Here is a 21,168-nt window from a genome sequence, read left to right as displayed (position 1 = left end):
AGGGTGCCCCGCCACCAAGCAAGTTGCAGCATCCTCAGGGTGGCGCTCCTGATGCTCCACCTAACCTGACAGTCAGTATCCCTCCTAAGGCTCAAACCGATCCCTCAGCCGAAGGGGATCCTAAGGCCGAGGCTCAAGAGGCCGCAGCTGGCATGGGAAGTGATGGGACCCCAGAGGTCAGCATCCTCAAGAAACACAAGAGCTCACCAACACATCCTCCCTCATTGAGCATCCGGTCTACTTCGTCAGCACGGTGCTACAGGAGACGCGAGCACGCTACCCCATGCCTCAAAAGTTCTTACTCGCACACCTCGCCGCCTCCCAAAAGCTACGCCACTACTTCCAGGGCCACCCCATCAAGGACATTTCAGCCTACCCACACGAGAGGGTACTCCGGAGCCCTATCGCCACCGGGCGAGTTGCCGAGTGGAACATTAAGCTCTAGGCTGATGTGCACTCTTGTAACATAGCGTTGAAGGTGAGGGATGGGTGTCGATTGGAACACCAGGTAATCGGGGCTAGTCTTACCGCCAAATGCTTTGGTAAGCATCTCGGCAAGAAGGGGTGGAAAGCCAGGGTGGTTGACGGCATAGGTGCGGGTGTAATACGTGGGAGTTTTAGAGCTGCTAGCCATGACTGGGATGCTACTAGCTAAGCTTCTCTGCAGGGACATGGCGGACTGAGGAGCGAGTGATACAACTAGCGGAAAGGGCATTTATAGGCAGCTATGTAGGACAGGCCCGCATGGCGTGGCCCCTTTCCCTTAATGGCAAAGGAAAAGCGGTGCCGCCGACTAGAAAGGATACGATTGATGCACGTTCCACTGATAACTAGGTAGGGACAATGGGGTGAGGATGTGTCGGTCCCGACTGCGCCACCTGTTGATTAACAGTGGCCATGCCGGATGCCAGGGATGGGTCAAATCTCTTAGGGTCATTACGGGTTGATGGTAGCTATGATCTAATGCTACGATAATCTATGCCAGCTTGACTGCTCTGATACCAAGCCCTATGGCACCCCGGTCCGCATGGAGCAGGGGCCTTCGCACGTCAGCCCAGGATAACACCTGACGCATGACAGGTCCATGATACAGCATTCCAGGTACAAGAATATTCATCAAATACATGGCAGCAGAAGTCTTTTAAATGGCGGCGGAAGTCTTGGCACCATATCACTCTGGCTGGGCTCCACAACACACACGACTGTCAAGATTACGACCTAGCACGACGGAACAAGTGAACGACCTACAAAACTGGCATGACACGTCAGGTCAGTACATTGAATGTACTTGCAAGACAACCAAATACATAGCATTCCAAACAAGTAGAAGACAAAGCAGGAACCAAGCGAACGCAACAATTATCTCATATCAGAAATCAAGCATGGCATGATATCAAACAAAGACATAATCAAACTAACATCATGGCATCTACTAGTATGGCAACAACATGGCATATCAAATTTATTTCTAACATGGCAACAGCAAAACATAGCATATCATCTCAATCATAGCACTCAACGCATGGCATGGCATCATGAAACTATGCTGAAAATAAACTACCAATCATATCAAATGCAGACATAGCATGTTAACTGTATGCAACCATGTGACGCTCCAAGACCGACACTTCAGTTGCCCTTCCATTTATTTTAGTTGTTGACGTGTGTTTCTTATGTTTGTTGCATTATCATAATTGTTTTGCATATTTCATTCCTATATGTTATGCCATGATCATATTGAGTGCCTTGTCATGTTTGCTTCTTGCATCATGTTCATCTTAAATTATATTGCATTGCACAATCCTTGCTTTGTTCTATGCTTCATGATGTGATTTACCTTTGTCATTTTTGTTGGTTTTGCATCATGATCATATTTGTAGTGTGCTTGTTATCTTTGTGAACTCCTTCTCCTCATCTTATTTGTTGTTTCATCTTGCCCATTCCATCTAAACCATCATCAAGTTCAACACCCCATCTCTTGCTTCTTCCTTTCTATTCTCACCCATTTATTCAAGTGGCATTATTTCTGTTCCGTATAATGTTCATTCTTTTCCTACAAATTCTCAACCATGCCTTCAACCTCTCTGCCGAATTTCAGCTCCTTTGAACTTGTTTTGACTGGGTTCAAAAATGGCTCAAGTTTGAATTTAATTCAAACTTGGATTATTTTTCTACCTCTAAAAATTGCCAAGTCAATTTATTATAATCCTTCATAATTCCAGAAGTCCAAATATATTGTTACTTCTTTCAAATTCATCCCCTAAACCCCTGGCCATTTTCCTCTTCTATTCTGTGGATTGTTTCCTTGCAGAAAGAATTTAAAGCAGGAACAGGCCATACCTGGGCGCTGCACTTGGGCCTCCTCCTTCCTGGAGCCCAGCCAGCGCCAGCGTGCCCCTGCTCTCCCTCTCGCTGGTAAATCCTACGTGGATCACCTAGGCGACCCCACCTGGCGGTCTCTCTCTTCCTCACCTTTCTCCTTCCTCTCATTTCCTCCTCTCCTCACAGTAAAAACCCCCAGGCCGAGCGCACATGGCCACGAGGCCAGCCCCGACCACGCACCTCCCCCTATAAAGCCACCCGTCGGCGCCCTAGGGTTTCCCCTTCTCCCTCTCGATTTCCTCCGCCGCCGCCAGTCAGGAGGGAAGCTCCTCTCCGCTCCATCTCCTCCCTGCAGCCACCATGGCCGGCCCAAGCAAGAGCTGATCACTGGAGTAGGAGCATCGCCGGCCTCCGTTCCGTCGACCCCGAGAACTGCAGCGCCTCCCCAAGTCCGTTCTGACGCCGATCCGAGCCCGAGGACGCCTTCCCCGACGTCCTTTTCTTCCCCATCATCTTCTTCTTCCCGGATCAGAGAATTCTCCAAGTCCCTCTACTTCTCCTGTATCCTCTACATCACGCCCGGAGACAGCGCGCGCGCCGCGAGGGTCTTCTTCCCCAACATCGTCTTCTTTGAGTACAAGCAGGCCAGGAGCTAGTAAGGCCCAAGGCCGACGCGATCGTCTTCCTCTACGACCTCTTCTTCCCCTGCGTTCTTTGCTTCACGGACACCGGCGGTCTGGGGGTCCCCAAGCCGTCTTCACTGCTTCTCCGACCGCCCTGCCAACGAATTCGAGCACCTCGTGAGCTCCTCCCACAAACCCCTCCTTTTCCCTTTCAAATTCATGTATGTAGGCGTCGCTCCGGTCGAGATTGTGCACGACCACCATGAACGAGTTCGTGGAGTTTTTGTTGTTTTCTTTTGCGAGCCCATGGTATGTTCCTGCGCGGGCACACCCACACCCTCGCTTCATTGCTCTACCACATGCACCCTGGCACGTTTCCGCACCCCCGCCGGCCCTCTGCAACCACAACAATGGTTGCTGCTGGCTCCCGTCGCCGGCGAGTCCCCGTGCGCACGCTTTAGTTTTGGTCCTGGTCACGATGAGAAGATGCATTATCTTCTGCCGATCCCCCTTTGCATCAAGAACACATAGCTAGCCCAGTGGCTAGCGCAGCCAGTATCCATCCAAGGGGTCTTGGGTTCGAGTCCCGGCAGCCCCAAATTTTGCTCTGTTTCCTTTTATTTTTCTGCACACATACACTCAGCCACTGGGCCAAATCTCCTCCTGGGCCGCTGCACTGTGTTGCATTCGGCTCGTGTAGCTAGTTTTTCCTTCTCTGTGGTTTTAGTATTTTCCAGGCGCATTCATAATTACATTACTGCCACTGTTTTGCAATGTTAATAACTAAAGATCCATGCATCCAAATGAAACATGTCATATATGCATCTTGCTAAGTTTTTCATGTACTTTCACAATATGCCACTTTCATCAATGTTAAAAATGTTTAAATGTGTTGTTTTTATTAATTTTGCATAAATGCCATGGTGAAATGATTTATTTCATAACTAAATAACCGTAGCTCCAAATTTAATAAACTTTATATGTAAATTGGGTGGAAAAATGCCTAGTTTAACATGGTGCACTTTATTTTCCTGTTTAATGACGATAAAATATGTTTTAGGGCAGAACAGTACCAAATTCGAAATATGGACATGAGGATTTTCCGGAATTGTTGTTCGTTGTTCCGGCCTCATTTAAACTTGCCTAGATAGGTAGTTTTATTATGTTTCACCTCTTTCCATGTTTAACAACATTTAATATTGTTGTGTGCCTAAACGAGAGTGAACTAAATAAATGGATGTGGTGTTTCGTCGATATGCAACTCGTTGCATATTGATCTCCACGTAACTTGTAGTATCGTTTGTTGCACTTTGCCATGCCATAACTATCTAAACCGGACATACATCATACTTGGTTGTGCATCATGCCATGATTATGTGATGGTTGTTTACCATGTTGTTTGCTTCTTTCCGGTTTGCTTCTCTCGTTAGCTTCGGTTTCATTCCGGAATTATGAGGATTCGTTCGACTACATCCGTTCATTATCTTCATGGAATCGTTCTCCTTCCTAGCGGGATTTCAGGCAAGATGACCGTCACCCTGGATCTCACTACTATCATTGCTACGCTAGTTGTTTCGTTCTATCGCTATGCTGCACTACCTATCACTTATTCTTCAAGCCTCCCAAATTGCCATGTCAGCCTCTAACCTTTTCACCCTTCCTAGCAAACCGTTGCTTGGCTATGTTACCGCTTGCTCAGCCCCTCTTATAGCATTGTTAGTTGCAGGTGAAGTTGAAGATTGCTCCATGATGGACAGGATTATGTTGGGATAACACAATATCTCTTATTTAATTAATGCATATATATACTTGGTAAAGGTTGGAAGGCTCGGCCTTATGCCTGGTGTTTGGTTCCACTTTTGCCGCCCTAGTTTCCGTCATACCGGTGTTATGTTCCTTCATTTTTGCGTTCCTTGCGCGGTTGGGTGATTTATGGGACCCCCTTGACAGTTCACTTTGAATAAAACTCCTCCAGCATGGCCCCACCTTGCTTTTACCATTTGCCTACCTAAGCCTTTTTCCCTTGGGTTTCGGGAGCCCGAGGGTCATCTTTATTTAACCCCCCCTGGGGCCAGTGCTCCTTCGAGTGTTGGTCCAAACTGGGCAGACCGTAGGGCCACCACGGGGCAACTCAAGGGCTGGTTTTACTCGTAGGCTGGCCTATCCGGTGTGCCCTGAGAACGAGATATGTGAAGCTCCTATCGGGATTTGTCAGCACATCGGGCGGCTTTGCTGGTCTTGTTTTACCATTATCAAAATGTCTTGTAAACCGGGATTCCGAGACTGATCGGGTCTTCCTGGGAGAAGGAATATCCTTCCTTGACCGTGAGAGCTTGTGATGGGCTAAGTTGGGACACCCCTGCAGGGTATAAACTTTCGAGAGCCATGCCCGCGGTTATGTGGCAGATGGGAATTTGTTAATATTCGGTTGTAGAGAACTTGACACTTTACTCAATTAAAATGCATCAACCGCGTGTGTAGCCATGATGGTCTCTTTTCGGCGGATTCCGAGAAGTGAACACGGTTTTAGGTTATGTTTGACGCAAGTAGGAGTTCAGGATCACTTCTTCATCATTGCTAGCTTCATGACCATTCCGTTTGCTTCTCTTCTGGCTCTTATTTACGTATATTAGCCACCATATCATGCTTAGTCGCTGCTGTAACCTCACCACTTTACCCCTTCCTTACCCATTAAGCTTTGCTAGTCTTGATACCCATGGTAATGGGATTGCTGTGACCTCGTGGTTCATAGACCGAATCCATGAAGTAGATAGACCAGTGTAGTCGAACGGATCATCACAATCGCAATGTAACCAGAAACTATCAAGAAGAAGCAACACCGGAAAGAAGAAAACAACATGGTAAACAACAATCACATAAACATGGCATGATGCACAATCAAGTATGATGCATGTCCCGTTTAATGAGGCATGGCATGGCAAAGTGCAACAAACAACACTACAAATTAAGTGGAGCTCAATATGCAATGATTTGCATATTGACAAAATGCCTCGTTCGATTATTTAGTTCGCTCTTGTTTATGAACAAGACAAGATTATATGTTGGTTAACATAGCAAGAGGTGAAACATAAGTAAACTAACTATTTTGCATGTTTAAATGAGGCCGAATGACAAACAACAATTCCGAAAAATCCTCATATGCATATTCTGAATTTGGTATTGTTCTTCCCTAAATCATATTTTGGAATTGTTAAACATGCAAATTAATGCCACCATGTTAAACTATGCATTTTTCTACCCCATTTACATATAAAGTTTATTTAATTCAGAGTTATGGTTATTTAGTTATGGAATAAACCATTTTAACATGATATTAATGCAAATTAAAAGTAAACAACAACTTAAACATTTTAAACATGGATGAAAGCAGCATATTATGAAACTAGATGAAATTCTAAGTATTATATATATATATAAATTATTTACATATGATGCACGATTGTGGAGTTATTATATGCATGATGCCTGAGGGTTTTTCTGTAAATATACAGTTTTCTGGATAATGGGGAAATTCGCTGAACAGGAAAAAAACACATGCGGGCCGAATCTGGGTGGACTAGGCGATCACCATGGGCTAGGCCCAGTCGGTGGAGCTAGCTGCAGGCTTGGTGGCTCTAGTTGACGAAGATGCGGTGCTGGGCTGGGCCTTGGCGCACTTGCAGCCCACGCACGCGATGACACAGGTAGCATCGCCTTCTCTGCTTCATGCAGAAACTGAATCTGGGCATAGCAGCTTGAGGTGATGCAGCGGACCGACGGGTGTGCGGGGAATGAGGGGAGGCAGCCAAGACGAGCAGATCCGGGCGCGTGACGGCGGCAAAGAGCTGCGGGAGGCCAATAGAGGGCGAGGTCGGGCGAACGACAGCAAGATCCGGGCGCGGGGGTTCCGTTCCCGGCACCGGAATGGAGGCGAGATGCACCGGTGGCGGAGCTTGGAGCTTGGCTCCCATGACGGTGGTTGTAGAACAAGAGACGGAGAGATTAGAGAAAAAGAAAGAGCAGCGGGAGGGAGGAAGGAGAGTTGGGACGGTGTGGGGCTGGCCTGGTCGCCGGCAGATGGAACCGGTGGTCGAACGACGAGCAAGCGACTCTTGACGATGAAGGCGCGGCAATAGGGCAATGCAGGGGCACGGCAGCGAGCAGGAGGCGAGCGGCTGGGCATCGATCCTCCTGGATCCGCGCGACGAGGAGGAAGACGGGGCGCGGGCGAGCTCGTGCTCGAGCACCTGAATATGGCGTGGCGGCGGAGTTTGCTATAGTGCTTGAGACAGGAAGGCAGGCGAGGGCGAGGGACTTGGTGGAGTGGCGGTTCCCGAGACAGGAAGGCAGGCACGCGTGTGTTCGAAGCAGAGGAGGCCGGTGGCGACGGCACCATGGAGGGAGAAGCTTGGGCCAAAGCAGGGGATCGAGCCCCTGGCTCTCTCCTGCGGGAGCGCGGGTGCTCGTTGCTGGATTGAGGGGATCCAGAGGAGAGCACTAGTTGGGGAGGTTCGATGGCCCCTGGCCGGTGACTGAAATCGAGGAGAGCTGGTGGATCGGGAGGGATCCCGATGGAGAGAATGGGTTGGTGGAGGCGATGGGACAAGCTCCCGAGGAACAAGGAGGAGTGGGTGGCGGCGGCTGGTGAGGGGATGGAATAGATGGGACTAATCCTAGGACTATAGTTTGTCTGCTTTTATATATAGCATAGGAATGAGGGTAGGGCTATCTTGTCCCTACGATTATAATCAGATGGCTGAGAAAAATAAAAGGCTTGGGGGTGCCAATAAGAAACCGATTATACATTAGGGATGTTTGAGGAAGATCCAGACCCATTGATCATGACCGAGCGGTTCGGGTTCGGGAAAGTTTCGAACACGCACACGAGGGGGTCTCAGAGAGGTCAACCGGGACAAGGGGCCTAACAAAATGACAATGGAGGCAAAGAGAGAAGGGGCAACTGCGAATGACTATGAGTTTTATGAAAACATGCGGATGCAGTGCACAAGATGCCATAATGAAATGCAACAAACAAAAAAAATCAGACGACGAAACTCAAAATAGGTGGAAGTCTTCTCGAGCGTCGGTCTTGGGGTATCACAACTCTCCCCCACTAATATAGGATCTCGACCCGAGATCCTAGGGATGGCACCGGAGGGAAGCGGAAAAGGAAGAGGTAAAACAAAGTTGCTTCTTCGACAAACGATTGAAACCAAAGAACCTTAGGGATTGCAAAAATTTGAAAGAACAAATACAACGGAGATGAACAAGATTGTAAATAGTCCGTTGGACAAGAGGAACAAGAAATATGATGAGAACTAAGAGCTTAGGAGACAAGATAGATTTTGAAGCCATTCCGATTAAAAGAGAAGGAACTTGATAAGATGAGAGAACTTGGATGGAGGACACGACACTCCTGTTAAATGGAGAAGCAAGGAACGAATGAAAAGAATGGAGAAGATAACAACAACTTCTACCATAAATTAATTTGAAAAACATCCTTACGAAGAAGGTTTGAGCAGAGTTGTTGAAAAATCAACAACAAAAGAATAAGCTTGTTATGGGATTATGGAAAACAGCTCAAAATTATGAGGTGACTGTTGGTGTCAAAACCGGCGGATCTTGGGTTGGGGGTCCTGATCTGTGCGTCTAGGCTGATGGTAACAGGAAGTGAGGGACACAATGTTTACCCAGGTTCGGGCCCACTCGATGAAGGTAAAACCCTACTTCCTGCTTCATTAATATTGAAGATATGAGTAGTACAAGAGTAGATCTACCACGAGATCGTAGAGGCTAAACCCTAAGAGCTAGCCTATGATGGTATGATTGTAATTGTGATCGGCCTTCTAAGGACCAACCTCTCTGGTTTATATAGACACCGGAGAGGGCTAGGGTTTACATGGAGTCGGTTACAAGGAAGGAAACACAATATCCGGATCGCCAAGCTTGCCTTCCACGCAAAGGAGAGTCCCATCCGGACACGGGCCGAAGTCTTGAGTCTTGTATCTTCACGCTTCAATAGTCTAGATGATGTATACAGTCCGGCTGTCCGGATACCCCCTAATCAAGGACTCCCTCAGTAGCCCCTGAACCAGGCTTCAATGACGATGAGTCCGGCGTGCAGTCTTGTCTTCGACATTGCAAGGTGGGTTCCTTTTCTGAATACTCCAAAGTGGTTATCGAACACGTAGACCGTGTCCGGATCCGCAAGATGATCTTCACATACCATAGCATAAATCTGATCCACTGGCAATCTTCGTACGTCGTGCCCTTGCATCGTGGCCTGGTCCAACGCGAACCGGCGTTTCTTGCCCCACCTCGACTCGTGTTGCGAGGCGGTTTATTGGCACGTCCCGTTGAGGCAGAGATCATGTTCCTCTTATTACGGGATTTTCCATTAATATGGGCGTGAGTGACCCCACGTCGGCCGTTGGTATAACTCCATGTATTTTTAGATAAGCCTCAAACGGTCACACCGAGGGCTCTTGATATTCACCCCCTTTATAAAGGGGTCGAGGCCTATGCCTCTTTTCCACCTTCCTCGCTCCTTCTCGCACCTCGAGTTCTAACACCCGAAACCTAAGCTCCAACACCCCAGATCCTCCAATATGTCCAGATCTGACCCTCATGGCCGGTGGGTGGCCTCGTCGAATCAAAAGGAAGACATTGCGAAGCTTAGGGAGGTCGGATACCTGACCGCCAACATCCAGCACGGGCTTCCTACTCCAGGTTAGGTCATCCCTACACCGGAGCCCAATGAGTGCGTCGTGTTTGTCCCTCACTTCCTCCATGGCTTGGTCTTCACCCTCTACCCCTTTGTGAGGGGGATCATGTTCTACTATGGGTTGGATTTTCATGATCTGGCTCCGGACGCTATCCTCCATATCTCGTCATTCATTATCGTGTGCGAGGCTTTTCTTCACGTCATTCCACACTTCGGCTTATGGCTCAAGACCTTCAATGTAAAGCCGAAGATGATCGAGGGGCGACATGTGGAGTGCGGGGTGCCATAATAAGCAGGAACGCCGTTGCCCCATGGCCAGAGGTTTTTTTCCCAGAAGTATCCGATGTATGACAGCGGAGGTGGTTTTATGTTACGGCTCCCAGGGGCACAAAGTGGGTAGCCGCCCCCGAGTTCCGCTCAGGCCCTCCGTCACAATTGGCATCTTGGACCGACGTAGGATGAAATTGGGGGCCCGTTGGTGATGTACCAGTACTGCAGAATCACATCCGAGAGCTTCTTGAGAGGGACATTAACCTTGTGAGCATAATGCAAGTGCTGTTAATCCGACGGATGTTGCCGTGCCAACGCCGGCCTCTCCGGATGTGGGAGTTCAATCCGGAGGGTTCGTGGACTGTCAAGCACTTCTTCGGCTTGACGCTCGAAGGGATGTGCAAATTATTCTTTGGACCGAAAGTAGAGTGTCCGGACACCACCCAGGATGCGGGTCTAAGATGCAATTGCCTAGATACCCAAGTAAGTAACCTTGATACCGGACACCTTGTTTTGTATTTGTCACAATTCTTTATTCTGAAATTCATTCGTGGCCAGGAATGGATCAGCAAGGCGGAGAGAATCAGGTGTCCGGCGCCACTTCCAGAAGGCTCGCCTGGTCCCACCATGGCCAAGATACTTGACCGGGTACTCAGCAGAATGACCTCAGGGAAAGACAAGGGGAAGAACGAAGAAACCGAACTCCACACGGTACGCATCCGAAGTGGGGGAATTGTTACCTCCCCTAAGGAGGATAGTCGGGGAGGGGAGGCTAAGGCCTCCTACCCGCGCGGGAAGAAGAGGGCTGCCTCCGAAGACTTGGAGGCGGAGATGCCCAAACTAGGGAAAAAGGTATCCCCAGGGGGTCTTGCCCTGACGGGCACCCTCACTGCATTGTGTCCACCAACGGACCAGCCCTCCACCAAGCTCTAAGTCAATCGTTCATTTGAAGGTACAATGTTTCTCCTAGATCAATAACGGGGATTCGTCTTTTGCAATCCGGCTAGCAGCTCTTCTCAACGGAGTTCGTCTTCGGGGGATCTTCCTCTGGAGATGATGGAGAGCGAGGCCCCACCCGCCTCTCCGACTCATGAAGCGGACGACAACGAGGTGTCGTCATGGAGGAGTCCGGATCTACCGAAGCCAGAAGCCAATGCGCCAGCCGCCCTGAGCCCGGAGCGTTTGGCTCCCACGGGGGGCGATGGGAAGGATCTGGCATAGTTCAATGTCAGCCGGACGTACTGACAGGCCTACTGGAGCGAGCTGCGCTCTCGTAGGAGCACTGTTCATTAATGAGCGCGGTGCTCAAGAAGATTTCATCCGCTACAATTGGCTTGAATGAAGCATTTACAAGCCTGCTCAGAGGCTTTGAGGTATGTAGTGAAGAATGCACTATTGTTTGGCTGTGAGTCACGCGCTAGGTGTGCTCCATATACATAGTAGCCCCTAAGACTCTGGTTGCCCGCCCTAGGCGGCAAACGGGGGATCATAAACCAATGATTGTGCTGCAAATATGTGTAGGTACCTATGGGTCCGGGCGCCGGCCAGTCCGTTGAAGTTGCCGAACTAACAAGGACGATTCGATCGATTGATGCCGATATCACGCTGGTGAACGAGCTACTGGACAAATCACAAGGTATGTGCTATGTCCTCCTTTGTATAGGGAAATATGAAGGCGGCATGATATTATTGTAGTATGTTTGCACTGCAGATGGTGCCGCTGTCGTGGAGGCCCTGAGGGCGGAACTTGCCCAGGCCAAGGAACATGATCGGGTTAGAAATGCGGAGGCCCTAAAGGCGGCCGAGGAATTGAGAGCTGAACAGGCTGCTCATCGCCGAAGCGAGGAAAAGATAGCTGAAATGGCTGTCGAGTTAAAAAATGCCATTGACCGGTATGAGCTCCTTAATAAGGAGCATAAGGATAGCTCGGCCGACCTGAACAAGGCACTTAATGCCACCAAGGAAATACGGACCGAGCTCAGGGGTGCGCGCGAGGAGCTTCAACAGGCCGGTAAAATTGTGGCTGGGGCTCCTACTTGCTGCGGACGAAGTTTTTTGATCCGAAGTACGCTCCCCTGGATGGACGCTGGAGTCCTGTGGACGCGTATGTGGATTTGGCGAAGAGTACAGCTGACGCTGCCAAGTTCTTCGAAGATCAGGGTGATAAGGAAGTGGAGAAGCTTTTCTGGTCGTAGTTCAATGCTCCCACTCGCCCGCTGCCATTAAGTGACAAGATGGCTGCTGTAGCGGAGCATCACAAGCTGTCCGGGCTTGCAATGCGGTTTGTAATATACCATCTTTGGCCGAAGGGGCCTAAGCCGGACAGTTAATTTGGCTTGGTCCAACAGTTCCTTGGGGCCGTGCCTCGGATCGGTGCCATGAGAAGGTCGGCGTGCATAGAGGGTGCGCGGATGGCCCTTGCCCGCGTTAAAGCCTGTTGGACGGATATGGAGGCAACCATTATAGTGACCCAGGATCTGGTGGGGGGCCAATATCCGGCCGAGCACTACTTGGCGCAGGTCACAGAAGGTGCCCGCCTAATAGAGGCGCAGTGCTCGAAGAATGTCTTTTTCGAGTGATGAATCAAATCTTTGTAAAAACAATGTTATTTTGGTTGTGAGCCTATGTCACATCCCTAGTCCTGGCATGCACTAGGCTAGCCCTTTATGTGTGCATCATGTTTAATTTTTTCAAATAAACTTGAAATTGGGATTGTCCAAACCCTAGCATTAAAGGAATTCACTAGGTTCACCTAAAATATTTTTAGTGAATCCAAATGGCTTTCAAAAATGTTCATCATTTCTGGATAATGGTAGAAACCATAACCAGTGGTGTTGCACATTTTTCCATGACATATTTGGTCACTGAATTAAATCATACAGTATTTGCAATTGGGCATTTAAATGATATATATTATTTTAATTGCTCAATTAATTCTGAACTTAAGTGTGGGCTATTAGGAATAATCCCAACAGAGCCCACAATTATTTGCAGGATTTTTGGAAACGTTTTAGTTTTTTTAATAAAGCCCAACATTTACAGAAATATAGAAAAGCAAACTAAATGAAAAAGAGAGAGAGAGAGAAAAGCCACAGGCCACTTACCTGGCCTACCTGCTACAGTAGCTGGCCTGTTAGGCCCAGCCGACCCCGTCGTGCGTCGTCTTCCTCGCGCCTACTGGCGTTGCGCGTGGCGCGCGCACAGCCGAGCCGCGGCCACCTCCTGCTTCCACCTCCTCCTGCCTCCCTGCTCGCTTCCTCGACCACCTGGAGACGCCACGCAGCCCCCCTGGCCCCCTCTCACTTTCTCGAACGCTCTTCCCCTCCTCTGCTCTCTCCCCGCACGCGCCCGAGCGGAGCTCGTCGTCGCCGACGCCATTTGCCATAGCCACCGTGTTTCCCTTGCCTCGCCGACGCGCCAAGATGCCCCGCCTCGTCCCCCTCTTCCTCCTCACCAAAATGGAAGGCGCCGGAAGCCCTGGATGCCGCCAGCTCTGCCGTCCACTTCCTCGGGCCGCCGAGATCGTCACTGCCATTCCGTCACCTCCAAGCCTCCTCCGAGCACGCCGATCATCCCAATGTCTCCGCGGTGAGCTCACGGACCGAATCCCCCTCTTCCACGACTCGATTTCTTGCTGTAGCCGTCGCCCCCTTGAAGATCGAACCGCGCCGCCGCATGAGCTCGTCGCCGGCCACATTCCGGTGACCATTTGGTCCCGTGCGTGTGCCCGTTGCACTCACAGCGCCGCGTAGAGCCTCTTCAGCCTGCTTCTTGCTCGAACGCAGGCTGTAGCACCAAAGCCGTGAGCACCCGAACTCCGGCCACCGCCTCGCTCGCCACCGCCGACGCCACAGCTCACCCCAGCTGCTCTCACCTGCTCCTCTGGATGCGCGCAAACACAAGGAACCCGTAGAAACAAACGGCGAGGCAAATGGTTGCCCGTAGCTCAATTCCGATGAACAACCGTCGTCGGATGTGCTCGCCGGCGTCCAAGTCCGCTGAGCTGACGTGGCGTCATTAGCCTGAGGCTAATTAGCGCGTTAACCTCGTCCTGTGTCACTGACAGCCCGGCCCCACCATGCTAATTAATAACGGGGCAACCCCTGTTTAGTTTTAACCTAACCATCATGGGCCCACGCGTCAGCTTTGACCAAGCTGACGTGGCCGTTGACTGGGCCCACATGTCAGCGACACATACCAGCCTGAGACACTGATCAGTGGACCCCACTGGTCAGGTTTGACCCGGGTCAACCCTGTCGACTGCTGACATCATAGTGACTCCAAATGAAATAATTTATATATGAAAAATGATCAGAAAAATCCAATCTATCCATCTGTACCATTTTCATGCATGTTAGAACAACTTATAGCTGCTGTTTAGCACAAATCATATAAATGACATTTAAACCTTCACATATGGAGTTTGAATTTGAATCTTGGATTCAAACCAACTTCATTTAACTTCCTGCTAGTTGCATTAGCTCAAACCACATCATATTGCCATGTCATGATCATGCATCATATTGTTGCATAGAATTGATTGTGTTCTTCCTTGTTTGCCGGTATTTGTCCCCTCTCAATAGACGTTGTTCCGACGACGAGTTTGATGACACCGATGAAGAACTATACTATCTTCAGAAGTGCCAGGCAAGCAAAACCCCCTTGTACATTCCGATAAATCCCACTCTCTCGCTCCTGCTCTCTTTTACTGCAATAGGACAACAACGATTCATCTGTTACTTGCTGCGGTAGTTGAACCCCTTTATCCTTTGCATGACCTGTCATTGCCACAGTAAATAGATGAAACCCACTAGCATGAGTAGGAGTTGTTTGAGCCCTGATGTGCCTACTCATTCATGCTTGTTGTCATGCCTGCTATTGCTTAGAGTTGTGTCAAGTCTGATTCATCAGGGATGAATCAGAGGTGTGTGAACATGTCCTGCTATTGAGAGCTAAGTGTGTGAACACGATTTGGTAAAGGTAGCGGTGAGAGGCCATGTAGGAGTACATGGTGGGTTGTCTCATTGCAGCCGTCCTCAGGAACTGAGTACTGTGTTTGTGATCCATGACCAGCTACTACCATGCATTGGAATGCTTAAGTGCCCCTCTCGACTTATTAATCAACTTGATCTCTGTCCAGGAGTTGCAACTAGTTTCTGGTGTTTGTAGGTAGTGTTAGTAGTCTACCAAGTGGCACCCGGTACAGGTGGGCTTGGGACAGACTAGGCACAGTGGCACGGTGTACCAAGTGGCACCCAGATGTTGGGCTTGGGAACCCTGCTCACATCGTTTGGGGCCGTGAGCGACACCCCGGCCGGATCTCCTTGCGGATGGAACCCGAATAGGCGATAAAACTGGACGAGAGACTTGTGTGATTAGTCAGGTCGTGGCCTACACCCTCGCTGGGCTTCCGCTTGAAGGTTGCCGAGTACATGTCGTGTAAACGGAGGTAAGTGGTGGGAGCGTGTGTGAAGAAGTACACCCCTGCAGGGTTAATATGATCTATTCGAATAGCCGTGTCCGCGGTAAAGGACTTCTGGGTTGCCTGTACAGTTCATAGATAACTTGAAGTGGATACTCTAAAATATGCAAGATAAGTGTGAGTGCTATGGATGGCGTTCTCGTAGGGAGACGGGAGCGGATCCATAGTGGTGTATTGATATGGTGAATATGTGGACTTGTGTGCGCCACCTCAAAGAGTTACTTGCAGTCATAGTTCAGGATAGCCACTGAGTCAAAGCTGGCTTGCTGCAGTTAAACCCCACCATCCCCTTGTTGATAATGATGCATATGTAGTTAGATCTGATGTATGTCTTGCTGGGTACATTTGTACTCACGTTGCTTAATTTATGTTTTTGCAGAGAGACTTCAGTCTCACTAGTAGTACCGCGTGGACTTCGACGTTTAGCTTGTTACCACAGCTACGATCTTGTGCCCTCAGCAGGATCTGGTAGATAGTCAGGCTTCTCAGCCTTTTTCATTTGTAGATGTCTGTACTCAGACATGTTAAGCTTCCGCATGTGCTTTGACTTGTATGCTCTAATTGTTGGGTCATGAGACCCATGTTTGTAATATCTCGATCCTCGGAGCCTATTGAATAAAATACTTGAGTCGTAGAGTCATGTTGTGATGCCATGTTGTATTTGCACATATCGAGCATATTGTGTGTATGTTGTTGAAATGCTTGGTATGTGTGGGATCTGACTATCTAGTTGTTTATCCTTGGTAGCCTCTCTTACCGGGAAATGTCTCCTAGTGCTTCCACTGAGCCTTGGTAGCTTGCTACTGCTCTGGAACACTTAGGTTGGCCGGCATGTGTCCTTCTTCGTTCCTGTGTCTGTCCCTTCGGGGAAATGTCACGCGGTGTCAACCGGAGTCCTGTTAGCCTGCTACAGCCCGGTTTACCGGAGTCCTGCTAGCCCAGTTCCTACAGCCCGGATTCACTCGCTGATGACCGACACGTTCGTTGCTTGGTCATGTATGCCTGTCCCTGTAAGTTAGTGCCACTTTGGGTTCACGACTAGCCATGTCAGCCCGGGTTCTTTGTCATATGGATGCTAGCGGCACTATCATATACGTGAGCCCCAAAAGGCGCAAACGGTCCCGGGCCAGGTAAGGTGGCACCCGTGGGAATACCGTGCGTGAGGCCGCAAACTGATATGATGTGTTACATGCTAGATCGGTGTGACTTAGGATCGGGGTCCTGACAGCTTTGGTATCAGAGCTTGACTGCCTGTAGGTTTACCAAGCCAAACTGGTCGAAGTTGAGTCTAGAAATTCTTTAGTTATATCAGGGAATTGATTCTGGGATGGAATGTAAGGCTCTTTTTACTCCTTATACCTTATGCCTTCTGATCCGAGTCATCATATCTTTCCGACGGGGTTAAGGAACTAGGCTTTCTCTTCTTTCTATTAGGATCACGTGTTACTAATCCGTAGACTTATAAGACTGTTGGATTTAGGCCTCTGTTCAGTTCCTACTACTTCCGTATGTTTACTATTGATCTTGAAATCTTGATATTGTGCTTCTGAGTGTCTATGCCACCATTTTTGTAGCATGTCTCCAATCTTTTGAGCATTTACAACCATTATGCTGTTCGAGTCATCCCAGGTTTCTAAACAGTCCGATGCATTTGCAAATTCCTTCTTTCCATTCCCGATGTCCTCTCTGGCCAGGTTAACCACACTAGACGGTGAGTTGAGGTACTCTATTGCCTCGACATTTATGTTAGAGTTATTATTATGACCCTAGGCGTCTCAGGGGATCATCTAGTAGTCTAGCCATGTTTTGTGTTCCCAGTGTGATCATTCTGGCCGTCATCCTCGAAAGCATCCCTGATGCCACTTAGTTAGTAGGCATTTCACTTCTGGGTTTTGAACCTGAGATTCACCCTACTTACTTCATGTTGATAGTAATTGCTAGCTCCCTTAGGTTATTAGTAACCTTTGCGATAGTCCTCGAAGTTCATGGTATTTCCTTCTTCCAAATACTATGAACCACTTTATGGCAGAAGTTTGTTGGATCAAAAGATCACAACAGGAATATCCTCGATGAGTTCTTCATTTTATATTGTGACTCTGCCAGTTCTACCTTCTTTGCATGGGTTATCCGGAAGAAATATGTTGAACTTCGTTCGACATGCTAAACCATGCATCCACAACTCAGAAAATCGTATGTTCCTTTGAGTTGTCCCTCTTTAGTTGTCTTCTGACCCACGTCTATCAATTGATAGTCAACGGTATGTGTGCATTCGTTCATCGATGCCTATTACTCTTGTGGTCCATCAAGCCATTCTATCCGGAATGACTTGGAGAAACAAACTCCAGTACCTTATCCATTTCCAGGATTGGGTCAAAGCAGTTGTACTCTGCAGATCAAGTTGCTAATCCAACTTTTGTTCTGTTTTACCTTGGAGTATTACCATCTTTATATCAAGAATATCATGGGAATTGCACACCATCCTATGAACTCTTGATACAGTGATACTCTCTCCATCATTATTCATTTCTCGGTTCCCGTGTTGTTGCAACCGGAATGTCGACAAGTGAATCGTGATGTGTGAAATCAGTACTCCCAGCAACCTTGTTGCTTGGTAGATAATGGACAATAATTTCATTCTTAGCGTGTTGGATCTCGAATCATCATTCTAAGATAGATTGTGCTACCTAGTCCTTATTTCCGGGTGCACTCTTCGATCAATGAGTTGGGCACGTATCGGTCCCTCGCTCTTTTGATCATCTCGTCTTGCCCTGAAAAGCAAGATTGTTCCCGAGCTTAATAGCATATCGGTGGTTCGTGATTTTTCGATTATCTTCTCGGAAGTATCACTAGGTTGTCACCTGACCACTATGTTGAGTTCGTGACCAAGTTGGTTTTCGAAACAACCCTTTCTCCAAGAATCCGTGTTGGATACCCTGAGCTAGTTGGATAAGCTAAACAACAACTTGGAGAGTTGGGAGATAAAAAAAACGTGACCGACTCAGCTCATTTTAAGGGATATCTTTTGTGTGTGTGTTGAAGAAAGATGATATCTTCATCAGTTGGTCCTCGTGATCAGTTGTCGGATCTATTGTCTTGTCAAAACTTTGATTTGAGTGTGGGCTATCCTCAAATCAAATCAGAACCAACGATATCCGTAATGTTGTCTTACTCGTGGTTGATTCCTCGATCATACACCATTACATCCTTTGGTCTGACCAATACTATTACATTGTTCACATAACGGTGGAAGTCCAGTTATATGGAAATTCTGATGAGTTGTTGTTGAGCCCATCAGCAACATTTTGTCTCCTCCATGATTTGTGTTGAACATCCAACTAGTGTTGGAAAATTGTGTAAGCATTTTCTTCATGCCCCGTTCATGAAGTATACGTTTGGATGAAAGAAGTGACTTCCTTTGATTCACGTGCATTTGATGTAAGTTGCCGCCGTGAATTCGAGAAAGTTTATTTTTGCTCCTCTGGAATCATCCCAAGTCAGTCATGCATGTGCGAAGTATTCTATGGTCTGATAGACTGATCATCTTCATTCCATATGTATCCCCTAGCACACCAAGCCACTGATTGATTTGTTCAAGGATAATAAGTTCTACGTGCTAGTCCTGAAGGTACCAGACGGATTTGTACAAGATTCCGTTATCCTCGAAGATGGTTCCCTACCAGAACTCGGTAGTGTTTTATTGTAAGACTACCATGTGATCATGTTTGTCTGAGACAGCATGTTCACACATGTGTAGCAGAACCAGCTCATGTTTTGGAGCTTGCTATCGTAGTTCATTTCCCGAGAATCTCGCAACGTCATCTCGTCGATTTGTGTTGCAACTTTCACTTTTCTTTCTAGACTCGATGAGTCTGGAATATCCTGACACCATCCAGATCTGAATCTCAGGCAGATATGATGGTTGGAACATTTCCCAAGAACTATAATATCGGTTCCTCGATAACCAGTAAAGTGGATGTCGTGGCCAACACACCCAACCGGAAGACCTATTGTTGTAGTATCTTGATTGAGAAAGTTGGCCACCTCCCCATAAGGATTTCGTAGGATTTACTCCCTAGTCATTCCTTATGGATTTTTGTGTTCCCGAAGTCCGACCTTTACTTGGTGTTTTGGATATCAAACCTTATCTATGAATGGGTTACACTAGTACATCAAGGAGAACATTAGAAGCGGAGTGCTAAATGTCTCTCGGTCGATTATCCAGATCTTGCGACCTTGGCATTACTAAGGTGAAATCTGAGAAGGTGTTATCTTCCTTTGCATCTGCATCTTCCACCGGTATTCATCATGGTAGTATGATGTGCTGCCAGGATCCTCGCTTCGGAAATTGGTAAAACCTTGATGAATATGGAAATGCTCAAGTTCTTGAGAGCACGCGCAAGCGCTAGGTGTTATCATCGACACTAATTGGGATTGCTCTCAGTTTCCTCGGTTATGCTATAAATTATCAACAGTAGACTCACTCTCTACTGATTGAGCTTCCCCCCAGTTACTAGCATCATTCCCAGCGTTTGCAATTTTTCTCCCAGCTTGCACCGTCATTGTGCCATCCTACCTTGGGTCCCATCCATCTCCAATGATAAGCAAAATCAACCCTTGTGTTGTCTTCAACAAGGTAATCCACATCATCCATACTAGTCCAAGTATGCCATTCTACCGAACTCCTCCAAACGATCGCTTGATATTGCCCATGCTAGTATAGAGAGTCTCAATGATCTCTATATCAAAGGTAATTCTTTTTTCCACTTAGGGTAATAATCTACGAATCGCCCTCCTCCTAGGTGCCTCATTGTGGTGTCATGGCAACTCAACTCCTCGCTACGTTGACAACTGTTCATCACCCACTTAGGTATGGAATTGTTGTCTATCTAGTGAACCCTCGTCATCTGTTCCACTCCATCCCTCTAGATGTGTGCTTCGTGTCTCAGCTCGAGAGATGTTGTTATGACTCACTTTGTGAGTTGATCCTAAGTTGATTGATATTCGAGAATAACGATTCTTCTGGAGTTGTTTTTTCCTTCCGTTGTCATGTTAGATGGAGATCTCAGAGCAAGACATCGGGACAAAGATGGTGATTGAATCAACGTTCATTTGAAGTGCAACCTGGATCGTGAAGATTGTGTTAGTTGCGTTTTCCCCTTCATCTTACCCTACGCCTGAATCTCGGGACGAGATTTTTGCTTAGTGGGGGTGAGTTGTCACATCCCTAGTCCCGGCATGCACTAGGCTAGCCCTTTATGTGTGCATCATGTTTAATTTTTTTCGAATAAACTTGAAATGGGGATTGTCCAAACCCTAGCATTAAAGGAATTCACTAGGTTAACCTAAAATATTTTTAGTGAATCCAAATGGCTTTCAAAAATGTTCATCATTTCTGGATAATGCTAGAAACCATAACCAGTGGTGTTGCACATTTTTCCATGACATATTTGGTCACTGAATTAAATCATACAGTATTTGCAACTGGGCATTTAAATGATATATATTATTTTAATTGCTCAATTAATTCTGAACTTAAGTGTGGGCTATTAGGAATAATCCCAACAGAGCCCACAATTATTTGCAGGATTTTTGGAAACGTTTTAGTTGTTTTTAATAAAGCACAACATTTACAGAAATATAAAAAAGCAAACTAAATGAAAAAGAGAGAGAGAGAGAAAGGCCACAGGCCACTTACCTGGCCTACCTGCTACAGTAGCTGGCCTGTTAGGCCCAGCCCACCCCGTCAC

Source organism: Triticum dicoccoides, chromosome 3B (genome assembly GCF_002162155.2).
Source record: "Triticum dicoccoides isolate Atlit2015 ecotype Zavitan chromosome 3B, WEW_v2.0, whole genome shotgun sequence".
Taxonomy (NCBI): domain Eukaryota; kingdom Viridiplantae; phylum Streptophyta; class Magnoliopsida; order Poales; family Poaceae; genus Triticum; species Triticum dicoccoides.
This window is presented reverse-complemented; position numbering follows the sequence as displayed.